A 16683-nucleotide genomic window follows, 5' to 3' on the forward strand; every position below is an offset into this window, starting at 1 on the left:
GTGCTTCCCTCCACTTTAGCCCTTACTCACCAAATATCTATTGGAGACAACAACATTTCGTTCCAATGATCACCAATCATGTTAATCCTATGCATGCTGCAGGACCTCGCCCAACTAATGACCTATCATGTCCAACAGCGAAGAAAAGGGGGTCCGACAGGACCAAGCTGGAGGCATTGGTTCTCCACACAGTCAGAGAAACTCATGGGCGCGCTGGGGGCACTGATCAATCATAGAATGCTGTTGGGCTAAACTAATCTATCCTGAACTTCCACATCCCAATGCTCAGTCAAAGTTCGCTTGAAAAACTCGTCCAGTTCAAAGCACAATTGTTAATGATGACTCTGTTCCCTTTCCCGCAGGTGAAAGTGAGGACTGCAGATGCTGGAGATCAGAGTCAGCATGGGAACAGTGCTCAAAAAATACAGAAGGTCACGCAGCATCCGAGGAGCATGAAAATCGAAGTTTCAGGCAGCCACCCTTCATCAGTAACATTTCACGCAGCCAATTTATGATCAATATTGCTATTATCCCTTATATTCCTTCATCCCCAGATTTCAGACACAATGGTCTCACATAACTTTTGTCTTTTGATTTGCCAATCGATATTTATCTGATCGTTTTGGATTAGCTTCATGAAGACTTCTTCTTATCTCATCAAAAAAAAATCACCAGACAGTTCAACACAATTTTCTATGAACAATTCTATTTTCGCTTTACTGAATGAAACATGCATTTTTTCACGTAGCACCTCATTTTGTCTGGTATGACCATTTGTAACTTCTTTCACAGAGCTTTAAACGGCAATCCTGTCAGTATTGAATTAGTTGACAAACTGTTTCTCATGGCAAATTGACAGCGTGCATATCTTTTCAAGATGAGGAAATATATCTGAATGAGTTGTGACTTGGACATTAGTTATCGTGAATACAAAGTAAATACAATCAGATTGTGATTGTGTTGAGCTCTACCACTCTTTCAGAAGCTTCGAGACAAGCTGAATACTTCCAGAGTTTTCTGTTTATGTTAAAAATTATGTATCAGTTTGCCAATTTTTTGCTTCTGCACATGTTCTTGGGATGAAAGGTATGAAGTCTCTCGGAAGACTTCGCGACGGCTGGTGGGTAAGTTTGGTCGTTTATTTAATAGTTAAAAGTTTAAAGTTTTCCTTTAAAAAAGCGGTAGCAGACCCGGAAGGCGCGCTAGGTTACCTGGGTAAGGTGTTTTTCTCTCTCCCCTTATTTAAACGCGCAGGCGAGTCACCCGAGGCACTACACGAGTAGTGCCTCCCACCCTTCCACCTCCTCTAACCTAATAATAAGACCAATTGTGACTAGCGGGTAAGTGCTGCATTTTCCTTGTTTGTTTCTTTAGATTTAGTTGGTTTTTGTTGTTTTTTTTTAAGGAAAGCTTACTTTTAGAGGGATGGCAGTGCAGAGAGGGCAATGTTCCTCTTGCAACATGTATGAGGTGAGGGAAGCCATTAGCGTCCCTTCTGAGTACACTTGCAAGAAGTGCACCCATCTCCAGCTCCTCCAAACCCGTGTTAGGGAACTGGAGCTGGAGTTGGATGAACTGCGGATCATTCGGGAGGCAGAGGAGGTCATTGATCGGAGCTTTAGGCAAGTAGTTACTCCGAAAGTTCAAGATAGATGGGTGACAGTGAGGGGGAGTGGGAGGAGGAAGCCAGTGCAGGGACCCCCTGCGGTCATTCCCCTCAATAACAAGTATACCGTTTTGGATACTTGTGGGGGGGATGACTTACCAGGGGCAAGCAACGAGGTTCAGGCCTCTGGCACGGAGCCTGGCCCCGTTGCTCAGAAGTGTAGGGTGGAGAAAGGTAGAGCAATTGTTCTTGGGGACTCGATAGTGAGGGGTACAGACAGACGGTTTTGTGGGGGCGACAGGGACTCACGTTTGGTATGTTGCCTCCCAGGTGCAAGGGTATGTGATGTCGCTGATCGTGTTTTCCGGGTCCTTAAGGGGGAGGGGGAGCAGCCCCAGATCGTGGTCCACGTTGGCACCAACGATACAGGTAGGAAGAAGGGTGAGGATGTCAGACAGGCTTTCAGGGAGCTCGGTTGGAAGCTCCGAGTTAGAACAAACAGACTTGTAGTCTCTGGTTTGTTACCCGTGCCACGTGATAGAGAGTCGAGGAATAGGGAGAGAGAGCAGTTAAATGCGTGGCTACAGGGACGGTGCAGGAGGGAGGGATCCGGTTTCTGGACAACTGGGGTCCTTTCTGGGGAAGGTGGGACCTCTCTAAAAAGGATGGGCTACACCTGAACCTGAGGGGCACCAGTATCCTTGGGGGGAGGTTTGCTAGTGCTCTTTGGGAGGGTTTAAACTAACTCCGTGGGGGCATGGGAACCAGGACTGTAGCTTTAGGGTACAGGACCTTGAGTGTAGGGAGGTTAGGAATAATGCAGCGATCTCTAAGGAGGGTGCCTGTAACCAGAAAGGTGGATTGAAGTGTGTATACTTCAATGCCAGAAGTATAAGGAATAAGGTAGGTGAACTTGCAGCGTGGGTTGGTACCTGGGACTTCGATGTTGTGGCCATTACAGAGACGTGGGTAGAACAGGGACAAGAATGGCTGTTGCACGTTCCAGGGTTCAAATGTTTTAGTAGGATCAGACATGGGGGTAAAAAAGGGGGAGGCGTGGCATTACTTGCCAAAGACAGTATCACAGCAGTGGAATGGACGATGGAAGAGGACTTGCCATCTGAGGTAGTTTGGGCTGAGGTTAGAAATAGGAAAGGTGAGGTCACCCTGTTAGGTGTTTTCTACAGGCCTCCTAATAGTCCTAGAGAAGTAGAGGATAATATTGCGAGGATGATTCAGGAAAAGTGAAGGTAGCAGGGTGGTTGTTATGGGGGACTTTAACTTCCCAGATATTGACTGGGAGAGCTATAGCTCGAGTTCATTAGATGGGTCGGTGTTTGTACAATGTGTGCAGGAGGGTTTCCTGACACAATATGTCGACAGGCCAACAAGAGGGGAGGCTATATTGGATTTGGTTCTAGGTAATGAACCAGGCCAGGTGTTAGACTTGGAGGTAGGTGAGCACTTCGGGGACAGTGACCACAACTCAGTGACTTTTACTTTAGTGATGGAGTGGGATAATCGTGCGCCGCAGGGCAAGAGATATAGCTGGGGGCAGGGAAATTATGATGCAGTGAGGCATGACTTAGGATGTGTGGATTGGAAAAACAGGCTTCAAGAGAAGAACACTAATGAGATGTGGGGATTGTTCAAGGAGCAGCTACTGCGTGTCCTCGATAGGTATGTACCAGTCAGGCATGGTGTAAAGGGCCTTGTGAGGCAGCCGTGGTTTAGTAAGGAATTGGAGTCCCTTGTGAAAGGGAAGAAGGCGGCATATGTAAAGATGAGGCGTGAAGGTTCAGTTGGGGCGATTGAGAGTTATAAGGTAGCCAGGAAGGAGCTAAAGAGGGAGCTAAGAGAAGCGAGAAGGGGACATGAAAAGTCTTTAGCTGGTAGGATTAGGGAAAACCCAAAGGCTTTCTATAGGTATGTCAAGAATAAAAGGATGACTAGGGTAGGTATCGGTCCAGTCAAGGATAGTAGTGGGAAGTTGTGTGTGGAGGCGGAGGAGATTGGAGAGACATTAAATCAGTACTTTTCATCAGTATTCACTCAGGAACAGGACACTGTTGCTGATGTGAATATGGAATCACAAATAATTAGAATGGATGCCCTGGAAATATGCAGGGAGGAGGTTTTGGGAATATTGGAAAGGATGAATATAGATAAGTCTCCTGGGCCTGATGGCATTTACCCCAGGATCCTATGGGAAGCTAGGGAGGAGATAGCAGAGCCATTGGCCTGGATTTTTATGTCGTCATTGTCTACGGGAATAGTACCAGAGGACTGGAGGATAGCGAATGTGGTCCCATTGTTCAAGAAAGTGAGTAGGGATAGCCCTAGTAACAATAGGCCAGTGAGTCTGACTTAAGTGGTGGGCAAAGTCTTAGAGAGAATGGTAAGGGATAAGATTTATGAACATCTGGGTAGGAATAACGTGATCAGGGATAGCCAGCATGGTTTTGTGAAGGGCAGGTCGTGCCTCACAAACCTTTATTGAGTTCTTTGAGAAGGTGACTAAGGAAGTGGATGAGGGTAAAGCAGTAGATGTTGTGTATATGGATTTTAGTAAGGCGTTCGATAAGGTTCCCCATGGTAGGCTAATGCTAAAACTTCGGAGGTATGGCATTGAGGATACATTAGAGGTTTGGATTAGGAATTGGCTGGCTGGAAGGAGACAGAGGGTAGTAGTTGATGGATTATGTTCATCTTGGAGCGCAGTTACTAGCGGTGTACCACAAGGATCTGTTTTGGGACCATTGCTTTTTGTTATATTTATAAATGATCTAGAGGAAGGACTTGAAAGCTGGGTAAGCAAGTTTGCGGATGACACAAAAGTCGGTGGAGTTGTGGATAGTGAGGAAGGAAGTGGTAGGTTACAGCGGGATATAGATAAGTTGCAGAGCTGGGCGGAAATGTGGCAAATGGAATTCAATGTAGCTAAGTGCGAAGTCGTTCACTTTGGTAGGAATAACAAGATGATGGATTACTGGGCTAATGGTAGGCTACTTGGTAGTGTGGATGAGCAGAGGGATCTTGGTGTCTATGTACACAGATCTCTGAAAGTTGCCACCCAGGTAAATAGTGCTGTGAGGAAGGCATATGGTGTACTGGGCTTTATTGGCAGAGGAATTGAGTTCCGGAGTCCTGAGGTCATGTTGCAGTTGTATAAGACTCTGGTGAGGCCTCATCTGGAGTATTGTGTGCAGTTTTGGTCGCCATACTATAGGAAGGATGTGGAAGCTTTAGAACGAGTGCAGAGGAGGTTTACCAGGATGTTGCCTGGAATGTTAGGAAAATCTTATGAGGAAAGGCTGAGGCACTTGGGGCTGTTCTCATTGGAGAAGAGAAGGTTTAGGGGAGATCTGATAGAAGTGTATAAGATGATTGGGGTTTAGATAGGGTAGATACTAAGAACCTTTTACCGCTAATGGAGTCAGGTGTTACTAGGGGACATAGCTTTAAATTAAGGGGTGGTAGGTATAGGACAGATGTTAGGGGTAGATTCTTCACACAGCGGGTTGTGAGTTCATGGAATGCCCTGCCCGTATCAGTGGTGAACTCTCCTTCTTTATGTTCATTTAAGCGGGCATTGGATAGGCATTTGGAAGTTATTGGGCTAGTATAGGTTAGGTAGGATTCGGTCGGCGCAACATCGAGGGCCGAAGGGCCTGTACTGCGCTGTATCCTTCTATGTTCTATGTTCTATGTTCTAAAAGTTGTGGGTCGAAAGCAGGAGCAGTCGCCTCCTTCCATCATGCAACTCCCAGCTCTTCCTCTGCTTTTGTAATTTTGTGAAAACACTAACTGGCTTTAATATTGGATTTTAATGATAATCTAAATGTTAGCATGTTATTCTTGCTGCCCAAATATGGAATAAAACAATACATCAATTTTGATCAATTTCACGATTTATGTTTGCATATCCAGGTCATAATTCTACGTTTAAGGAGAAGGCAGTATTACATATTGGTAACAGGAAATGCGAACGTTTTGCAGGGCATGGCTGTCAGAGCACGTAATCCTAATTGCGAGACTTCCATGGACGGTCCCTGTTTCTTTCACTCTGGAAACTGTCTGATGCGGCATTACATTCTCCCATTCTTCTGCACATGATGCCTTCAGTTCTGTCTTGATTTTGTTACGACTGTTTTCTAATACAGGGACTATTCAATCATCTGTTATGTTGCAGTTTCAAAAGAATGAGAATCCTTCTCTCAGAGCACACTGCATCCGTAGCTCAATGCATAGATCGGGGAGGAACATGGACAAATGAATGGCTGAACGCTTAATTTCTATGCTGTAACCAGACTCTGGTGTTGAAATCTGAAATGAGACAAAATAAGCCAATTGAATGCAATCCTACTTTCTGGCTGATATATCCTGAGGCCACAGTCACTTCGCCAGAACGTGTCTGTGCATTTGCCTCTGTAAGTGAAAAGGGGTTCAGATCACCGAGGGAGTGTAAACACAGGTTATCCATCTTTAACTGCAGTCGCATCCATTGTAAAATGTGACTGGATAATAGCATTGCGACGAGTGCTTGAAACATTTAGGAACACAAGGGGACATACCAAGAGCTGAAAACTTGGATGACGGGCCTCTTTCCGTTCTGCAAACATTTGAAGGCTTGCTCAAACTTATAACCTGAGAAATAAAACGCCATATACATTGCCATTAAGAAGCAGTCTAACAGCTCGGGAGGCAGCACTTGTGGTGTATTGTTTAAGAGTCGGTGTTTTCCAAATCGCGGCCAGAGTTGGGTGCCTGTTCAGCGAATCAGGTTTTATTGTTCCAGATTGATAACAGCGAGAGTGGAGCAGCTCTGATGGGAATGCTTTCAATGTCTCAGAGCAGGTAATGCCTCGAGAACATCAGAGTTCATGTCCCTGCTCCTGCAAGAACAGGAAGGTACCTTGACAGTTTCTGCTCAGTCGGTCAGACCACCCTTCATTTCCCTATCACATAGTTTCTAAAGATTCCCAGAGTTGAAACGGTGCTCTGTTTAATTGTTTCCTTTACACTCCCACTTGTTGCACGTATTGGTTTGTTTGAAATTGATAATTTTGCTCAAGAACAGCGTGCGAGACAATTCTATCTTCCCCTCCTCTGACAGTACTGTGAGGTTGACTCTGATGTTCTCAGTTGCATTCATCGATTGGAGACATTAACCGGTAGATTAAAAATTGCCACAAGTAATTCCAAACAGAATGAAATTCTTTCAAGTGTTCTGCCTGCAAAGTACTCAGAAACTGTTCATTTTTGAGCGGTATTTCGGAAAACCATGTTTAAGAAGATAAACAACTTGCTTTGCAAGAAGTTTCTAATGAAGACCTCAATTCTTTTGAACCATTCGGTGGAATTGTGTTGATCATTTTAGTACTTTATACTACCACACCGACCCGTTGTTTAAAAACGAATCTGTTAAACAAAGAATTGCAGTATAATCGACAATACTTATAAGTGGACAATAGATTGAAGGTGGCATGCATTCATATCAATATTTCAGAGATCCTAGCATTTCAAAGATTCTTCGTCCTGCCGATCAGGAATTCAAAGCACATTTCGGATTCGGGGCAATGAGTGTCTAAGTGTAATAAAGATCGGCAGTGTTTTTGAGACAGTGAATAGTCGAATGAACAACCCCCAGATTTGCAAATAAGCAAATCATTAAGCCACTGATTCAAGTGCGATTGCGGCAGTTCTGTGATGATATCAGGGCCAGGTGAACATTGTAATCGTTCACAGGGTGAACAACTAGTAAAAATAATCAAATTCATCACTTCGCTCCAATAGACCCCACATTGTGAAGAAAAGAAAACACACTTGTTCTAATGAATCTTTCATTCACCCTGTGTTTGTGCAGCCATTCAATGAGATTACCACTGATCTGATAAAATTTAACTCTCGTTTCGTGCTTTTACTGGATAGTTCGAGGTAAACTTGTGCTGAAAAGAAGTTGTGTATTCTCATTAATTTGGGAGTTTCGCGGCCGTACCACTCAGTTTCTCTGAATGGTAACTGAGAATATGTGATAGTTGTCAGCAGTGGTTATTTCTACATGTGAGGTAACTAGTGAGGTAAATGATGTTAAACTTCCTTCTTACTGAAACATGCATTTCAGCAATATCCTAGGCTATCCTATCACCCTTTGATATTCCCTATAAATAAATAAGGAGGGGGATTATTAAGTCTGGAGTAATATAAAGGAAGACTGTAACAGTTTCCTTCGATATATAAAGTACAAAAGAGCGGCAAAAGTGAACATTGGATTGCTGGAAAATGATACTGCGGAGATAGTAGTGGCGGTGGAAGACACGAGTAACACCTTTAACATTCAAGAGATTGAGGGGCCAGAGGTGAGTATGTTGGCCACCACCTTGGAGAACATGCAAGAAAAATTAAATGGTCTGAAGGTAGTTAAATAACCTTGACCAGATGGACTACATCCCAGTGTTATGAAGGAGATAGCTGAAGAAAGAATGGAGGCGATCGTGGTGATCTTTCAGGAATCACTAGAGTAATGAACAATCTCAGAACACTGGAAACTAACGTGTCATCCCTCTTTAACGAGGGAAGAAGAATAAAGACAAAAGGTCCACAATGAATAGCTTAAATTCGGTCGTGGGTAAGATCCTGGAATCCATTGTGAAGGACAAGATTTCTGAATAGTTGGAATTGTTTGGAAAAATAGTACAAAGTCACTATGGTTTCATCAAGGAAAGGTCATGCTTGAAAAATCTGTTGGAATTCTTTGAAGTGAAATTGAGCAGGCTTGACCAAGCACTACCAATGGATATTGCCCACCTGGACTTCAAGAAGGCCTTTGACAATGTGTCACACAGGAGATGACTGAGTACGATAAGAACCCCTGGTGTTAGAGGCAAGGTACTGGCATTGGTAGAAGCTTGGCTGTCTGGAAGAAAGGCGAAAGTGAGGACTGCAGATGCGGGAGATCAGAGCTGAAAAATGTGCTGCTGGAAAAGGGCAGCAGGTCAGGCAGCATCAAAGGCGCAGGAGAATCGACGTTTCGGACATAAGCCCTTCTTCAGGAATGAGAAGGGTGTGCCAAGTAGGCTAAGCATCTTAGCCTGCTTGGTACACCCTCCTCATTCCTGAAGAAGAATCCCGAAACGTCGATTCTCCTGCTCCTTTCGTGCTGCCGGACCTGTCTGGGAGAAAGCAGAGAGTGGGGATGAATTGATCCTTATCAGGATGGCAGCCAGTGACAAGTTGTGTTCCACAAGGCTCGGGTTGGAATAGTAGCTTTTTACTCGTTACATTAACAATCTAGATGAGGGAATTGAGGGCACTCTGACTATATTTGCAGGCGATAAAAAGATAGAAAAATTGACAGGTCGTATTGAGGAGGCGGAGAGGCTGTAGAAGGATTTTGACATGTAAAGATATTGGCAGATGCCTTCCAATGTGGGAAAGTGTGAAGTCATGAACTTTGGCACGAAGAATAGAGGCATGGTCTATTTTCAGAATGGGGAGAAAATTCAGAAATCAGGAAGGACTTGAGAGTTCTGGTGCAGGGTTCTCTCAAAGTAAGCTCGCAGGTTGAGGCAGTGTTTAGGGGTGCAATTGCATTTATTATTGATGGCATTTATTACGAGAGGAATTGCATATAAACAGGTTGTATACTTCTCTGGTCAGGCCACATTTAGAGTATTGTGCGTAATGTTGAGCGCCATATCTCAGGAATGATGTACTGGCCCTGGAGCGTGTTCACAAGATCTTCACGAGAATGCTCATAGGGATGAAAAGCTTATCGTATGAGGCATGTTTGAGGGCTCTGGGTCTATACTCGATAAAGTTTAGATGAATGAGAGGGATTGAAATGGAATCATGCAAAATACTGAATGACCTGGACAGAATGGATGTTGGTAAGATGTTTCCATTGGACGTTGACCCGAGGGCACATCCTTAGATGAAAGAGAACACCTTTTAGAACAGTGATATGGATTAATGTCTTCAACCAGAGATTGGAGAATCTTTTAAATTTATTGCCACAGAAGGCTGTGGGGGCCAGATCATTGAGTATTTCTGAGGCGGAGTTAGATAGGCTTTTGATTATTCCGGGGATCAAGGGTTACAAGGACTAGGTCAGAGGATGGGTTAGAGAAAACTGTCAGCGATGATTTAATGGTGGTGCAGACTCGATGGACTCCCTGACCTAATTTCTGCTCCTATGTCTTTTCGCCTTATGGTCCAAGCCTCAAGGAGGCACCTTGTATCTATGAGAATATGGATTCTTGTTCTTCATGAAGGTCAGTAGCTGGATGGAATCGTTAACTGTTTTAGAATGAAGGTATTGTAGCTGCTGTCGGGGTAGTGGATACTATTACATTCAGTGCAGAATGACACACCAAGGGCACTGTGTTAGTGTGGGAGAGTTTTTTTCAAAACCTGGAACTCTCTGTCTCTGTCAAACACAGAGATAAGTGGGGGTTGGGGTAGGAGGGCGTAACGTCCTCCCAGGCTCTTAAACTATCCTCAAGCATGCATCCTGAGTGAAAGAATAGTCATGGAATTGATCACATTCTCATTGTCTGTTTAGAATATAATGAGTGATTGCCCATCGCACTCAGTGTTCAATGCAATTCCCTCGCATTCTCTCACGGCGCCACAGATCAACCTTCACTCACTCCTCATGGTGCCATCATCCCAGGGATTAATCTGGTGGAACCCCTGTTCACTCTGCCTGTCGTACGGAGATCACTCCTTATAAAGGAGACAAAATCTATCCACAATGCCCCAAATACTGCATCAACAACACTCTCAGGTTTGATCACAAGAATTCATTTCCCACACTTAGCTGGCGCTGTTTATTTTGTGTGAAATAGGAAACTATTCATTTACGATGCACTGTCACTGATTTGGAATTTAAAACATCTTTACATCTGTAGTACAGCATTTTAAAGCTAGCACTGGAAGTGCCAATTCAGATGGACAACACGCTAGGGGAGGGGATCAATCACAAATTATGCATCTAAAACAGTGAATGGCCACCGACCTGAATGGAAATGAACTGCTGGAATATGGGACATTGGCAGAGGAAGGGAGTGATCTTTCCTTTTGATTTGCCATCACGGGATGTGTGCAGACCTGGTCAGGGCAGCATCTTATGCCGATCTTGAACTGAGTGGTTAGTTCAGCTGTTCCACAGGGCAGAAAAGAGTAAAACACAGTGCTGTGGGTTTGCAGTCGCACCGAGACCCGACCAGGTAAGGATGACCCACTGCTTTCTCGAAAGAGCACGAGACAAGTCGATATCCACAGATAATTATTCTGTGGCTCTTGATTATGAGGCAATGATTTGACCACCATATACTATCATTTCATCTTTCAGATTCTGTGCAGAGAACAAGTTTAACATCCCAAGTGCAATTGTTTCCGAATGGACAAGTGGTAAGAAGGGACTTGAAACAGATGTATCCGGAATTAACAAAGGCACAAAGGATGGTTTATTCAGGAGTTGCACTGAGGCTGAGGAAGAGACTGGATGTCATAATGTTGGTAGTGGACAGGATTGGTGATCGTGGAGGATATGGAGATGTAAACTGTGCAGGAGAAAATGAATCAAGATGGTTGAGGACAGTGCGTTTCATCCTCGCATAGTGGGGACTAATTTGCAAATAATAATTTGCTAGTTATTATTTCCAAGGAATGGAATCTTTGATTGGAACTGAAAAAGTTGACTTGCACCTTTCCGAAGTTTACATATCATCAGCATCAATTCAGTTCAATCGACAGACAGAGTGACTTACTGAGTGAATCAAGGAGGTTGAGAACAGTCTCTTTCATCCTCGCATATGGATGAGCAATTTGTATCGAGTAATTTGCGCGTTATAATTTCTAAGGAATGGAATCGTTGATTGGAAATGAAAACGTTGACTTGCACTTTTCCAAAACTTACATATCATGAGCATCAATTCAGTTCAGACCGTTTCACTAGACAGCTCGAATGACTTACCAGGAACACCAGCTATGGCCAAGTTAGTATAGTAACCAGCTTGAATAGCCATCAGTATATCTTCAATCCACGATGCTAAAGATAATGCCTCTTTTGAATCCGACAGTCGACAAGATGCCTTGTGGGCCCACAGCTATTTCTTCACAGGCCAAGCAGTTGGTTGGCTTATGCGATGAGTTGGGGCTGGTGGATATTTGGAGATGTCTTCATCCTACCTGCAGCGACTTCATCGTTTTTCAAACCAACAAAAATGTCACACAAGGATTGGCCTCTTTCTGGCTCTCTCGCCCTTCTGGATTCTATTATGGGTTTGCAAAGTTGTGAATACAGCTATTTCTGATCACGCACCAGTCTATTGGGAGGTTCAGGCCAAGAGTGAAGGGCTAGGTTTGTGGCACTGGCATTTGGGACCGTTTCCCCTTAAGGATTGCAAATTTCTGCAATACTTTTTCAAAGACTCTCAGGAATTCTTGACTCTCCACTCGGGCATGGCTAGTCGTCTATTCATGCAGTGGGAGACTGCAAAAATCTTTGCTAGGGTATTAGATATTTCCTGTTCAGCTCACCAGAAATGACAGAAGGAGGAACAGCAGTGTCTTCTTGAGATGTGGTTGAAAGCCGGGGAGGTGGGACATTTTGCGCCGCCTTCGGTCACTGACCTACAGCAAATCACGGCCCTTCGGGCTGCCTTGAATTCAATACTGACACAAAACGTAAAGCAAGAACTTGCCTTTGCTAAGCAAAGGATGTTCCAATATGGGGTTAGGCCAGGGAAGTATTCAGCATATCTGAATCGGAAAAAGCGTGTTCCCCCATCCATTACTGCAATCAGACATAGCGCTGGGGTCCATGCATACGGTGCTGAAAAGATTAATTAGATTTTATGGAGCATTTACTCTGAATTGTCTCGGTTTGACGGTTGCGAAAACAAGAGATATAAAATGGAAACCTTTTTTAAGAACCTTGTCCACCCAGGGGTAACCTTGGAGCAGGTCGCTCTCCTTAATGACCCTTGACAGTTCGGAAAATACATGATGCAGAAAGGCAACTTCACAGTGTGAAAGCGCGTGGCGCTGATGGTCCTCTAGGCGAGTTTTATAAGAAGTTTATGGGGATTCTGTCAGGGCCGATGTTAGAGATGCCCAATCACTCCCATATTCATGAATGCCTATTTCCATCTTGGAGAGAAGCTAATATTTCCTTAATACTTGAGATGGGGAAGGTTATTGAAGAATGTGCCTCATACAGGCCCATCTCCCTATTAAATTCAGATTCCAACATTCCGTCACCCACCTCAACCAACCTATCACACTCTCAGATACCTTGCCTCCTCCTATTTGTCTTTCTACCGCCTCGGCTCACAAGCCTCATTCCAAATGAAGGACTCTTGCCTGAAACGGAGATTCTCCTGCTCCTCGCATGCTGCCTGTCCTGCTGTGCTTTTCCAAGACTACACTCTCTACTCAGTTGCGAGGCAGTGGATTTGTGTTGGGGAATGAAGACAGAAGCCTCAGTTTTGCATAAATTAATTGGAGGAAATGTCTGCTCGAACAGGTTAATAATTGAAACTTTATTTCGGCTTTGGAACAATGCGGTAGATTAGCAGTCATGTGAGTTTGAAGCCCGACAGTCTTGCTCCTGAAACAAGTGGAAAACTTAACTGCCATCTCTGCACCGTCATCAAGCGCATTATCCATTCTGACATTGTGCTCTGCAGAGTTGTGATCCAAAAACGGACAAGACCAATCGTACTCATGTTCACAAGTTGAATAACCAGGAAAGATAACCACCTTTACTGTTTCATTCCAATGATCCACTCTTTGTGCAACGGCAAGTTTTGTAATGAAAAAACATTCATCCTCATGAAACTTCCATTCACTTTATGTCTACTCAGCCATTCAATGGGATCTCCGCTCATCTGATGTAGTTCAAATTCACATTACTGATTGTGCTCCATTACAGGTGAGAAACTAATGCCTAATCACAACATCGTATTCCCGCTAATTTTCGAAACTTCAGAGTATTGTAACGACCTGTGCGAGTTTACAAGAAATTGAATAAAATGAAATGAGCAAAAAAAATCCCTTGCTGCCCAGAGCAGCTTTAGTCAAATGAGAAAGTTCAGAGAGCGAAAAAATTACCTACATTTCTCTCTGTGCAGATGAAAATAGAAGCTCCTCCAGGAAAAGTTGGAACTGCCAGCTTGATATCGCAATTCTCCCTGTTTCGTCTCAATAGAAGTTGCTGCAGTCGAGTTTGGAGCTCCCAGCCTCATGCGACGCATACCACCTCAACAGAAGCTGCTCCACTCAATGTTGGAACTCCCAGTCCCTGGCATTTCAAGTGACTACACTTTCAGAGATATACTTCGCACTCACTGATGTCACTACTGAACCCATATCCACGAGCTCATCCTCATCCACATTTCCAGTTTAATTTTCTCTGCTGCACCACACAGTTTCTTGTACCCCGCCTGAAAACTGAAACGATACAATATTCCACAGCAGTGGTCACTTCCTTGAATGAGGAAATTAGTAAAGTAGCCGATGGTAAACTGCATTTATTTTGCAGAAATACATTCTAGCAATTCACTGCGCTATTCCCTGACATTTTAATTTTCTGGAGAAGTATATCAATTTTCGGTTTCAACAAACAAAGTGATGAAATATCCATCGGCTCTAGAGATACTGAAGTTAACCATTCAGCCCACCATGAGCTTTCATGTCTCACTCACCGCCTGTCAAGTATTCCTACTGTTCATGTGGTCCTATTCCTAACATATCCTCTGCCACTATCTTCACTGTTTTTTGCATCATGCTATTCCATGTGGTTCCGGTATCGTGCAGTGGTTAGCGCTTTGCGTTGTGGCAGCAGAAAGATCACCTCCAATTTGACTTTCAGTATTTTCATTTGTTAACGTTTTATGCAGAGGAAGACATGCTTAACAAATGCAGGATGGAATCAACCTTTTCTAACATGAAAATATTCGTCGAGGTGATGAGGCCCTTTCACATGTCTGCTTTCTATGTATCAGGATTCAAACCCACCCATTCTCGGAGATTTCTCCCCCTCCCACGATCAGTAACCCTGCTTTTGGTAAATCCTCCAATTTCACTGAGGCATTTGGCAATCAAGCACTGGCATTGACATTGTTCTGTCTGTGCAGCTGCAGTCAATGTTCTTGTATAAACGTGAGTAAAAAATGAGGTCTGCAGATGCTGGAGATCACAGCTGCAAATGTGTTGCTGGTCAAAGCACAGCAGGCCAGGCAGCATCTCAGGAATAGAGAATTCGACGTTTCGAGCATAAGCCCTTCATCAGGAATATTCCTGATGAAGGGCTTATGCTCGAAACGTCGAATTCTCTATTCCTGAGATGCTGCCTGGCCTGTTGTATAAACGTGACCCAATCTCACAATTAGGATCTTACAATCAGTCGATCCATTTATATCCTGCTGTTGTGAGATCAGTGCTCATTTCGGAATTTTTACTGACATGTACCAGTGATCACTGGAACACCAGGCTCAGGAAAAGGACACAATGCAGTATTCAGCAAACGATTTTTTTTAAACGATCAGTTTCCCTATTCTAATCTCAATGGAGAAGAGGAGATTGTGAGGAAACATGATTGAAATGTGCAAAACAATGAGAGTTAAGGCAAGTTCGGCTGAAACAAATACCAAAGGGTGTAGACTAAATGTATGAAGCAGAAAGTTTTCAGTAGATAAGCATGAAATAATTTATCCACCATTGTGGTGGATAAATCTACAACTCATTGCGATGAAATCAACACAACCTCAGAGGTATTCAGTCTGTATTTGTAATAATAAGGCATACAAGGCAAAGGGATGGAAAAAGGAATGAGGACAGTCAAGCAGTTGTTTCTTCCAAGAACGCGTCCAACGCGTTTGAGAGCTGCCACTCTACGTGGTCTGACCGCTGTACTCGTCCCTGGTCGTGTCGTGGTTCTGAATTGCCAGGTTTACCACTGCGGCCGGGTTCAATTCCCAGTAAGGGCAGTTTTGTTCAGCATCAACATCATGGGCATCTGTGATAGGATTACTTTCAATGCTTCGAATCAAACAATGTATCTACGAACATCAGAGTCAACGTCCCAGCCTCTTAAAGCAGGAGAAGGTGCCTCAGCACTCCATGAACCAACATGAGACTGAGATATTTATTTTATTTCCTTACCATTTTGAGAAGCCACAGTGATTGGTTCGTTGGCTCTGTGAAATTGAAAAGGGCCGATTCGCAGTGTGTGGGAATATTTGGTCTTCCTCACTTCTGATGACACTGCGACATTGCAATGTTCTCCCGGACGCGTACTGAAAGTGGTTCTCGTGTCTGCATATCAGGAGTTCAAACTTCATCTCGGCTTCAGAACAATGAGGAAGATTAGGTTGTGAGTGTAACGAATACCTGCTTTAACCTCGAGCTACAGAGGAGTGAAGTACCCACATTCTCAATCCTGTGCCTTGCCTGCGGCACAACGACTCTCAGGTTAAAGCACCATCAGTCAACTCACGCGATCTCTCTCTCTCTCTCTCTCATTGATGAGATAGCAGGCCTGGGATTATGTGAACTTTGATTTCAAAGCTTTATTTTTAAATATAAAAAGTAATAATTGAAAATCTATCTGTATGCGGTCCCGAATGGAAGATTTCAGAAGTCAGTGAGAGAAGTCTTCATTAAGGTGGAGAGTGATACAGCTAACTGAGAGTTTGAGCCGAAATCTAAATAGAAGAAAAAACTCTGATATGAAGCGTGAGCAGAGAACAACGAAATAGGGAACAGAATTTAAACGGATGACAAGTACTTAAAAAGCATTTGCAGGAACTGCAACTGCTCTCACTCCTGTCAGACACAAAGAAAACTGGGAATGTGGCCATGTCATGGCTAACTAGGGATATGAGGGCACAGCACTGCACTCAAGAAGGAAGCTGACGAGGAGGCTGAAAATAGCAGCAGGCATTAAGACTGGGAGCAGTTCAGATGTCAGCACACGATGAAGAAAGAATTAATGCAGGGCGAAATCTCGCTTGACAGTAAGCTTGAGAGAAGCAAATAATGAATTGCTAAAGCTATTGACGTTAAAA

The sequence above is a fragment of the Hemiscyllium ocellatum genome, unplaced genomic scaffold (assembly GCF_020745735.1).
Source record: "Hemiscyllium ocellatum isolate sHemOce1 unplaced genomic scaffold, sHemOce1.pat.X.cur. scaffold_622_pat_ctg1, whole genome shotgun sequence".
In the NCBI taxonomy this organism is placed as follows: domain Eukaryota; kingdom Metazoa; phylum Chordata; class Chondrichthyes; order Orectolobiformes; family Hemiscylliidae; genus Hemiscyllium; species Hemiscyllium ocellatum.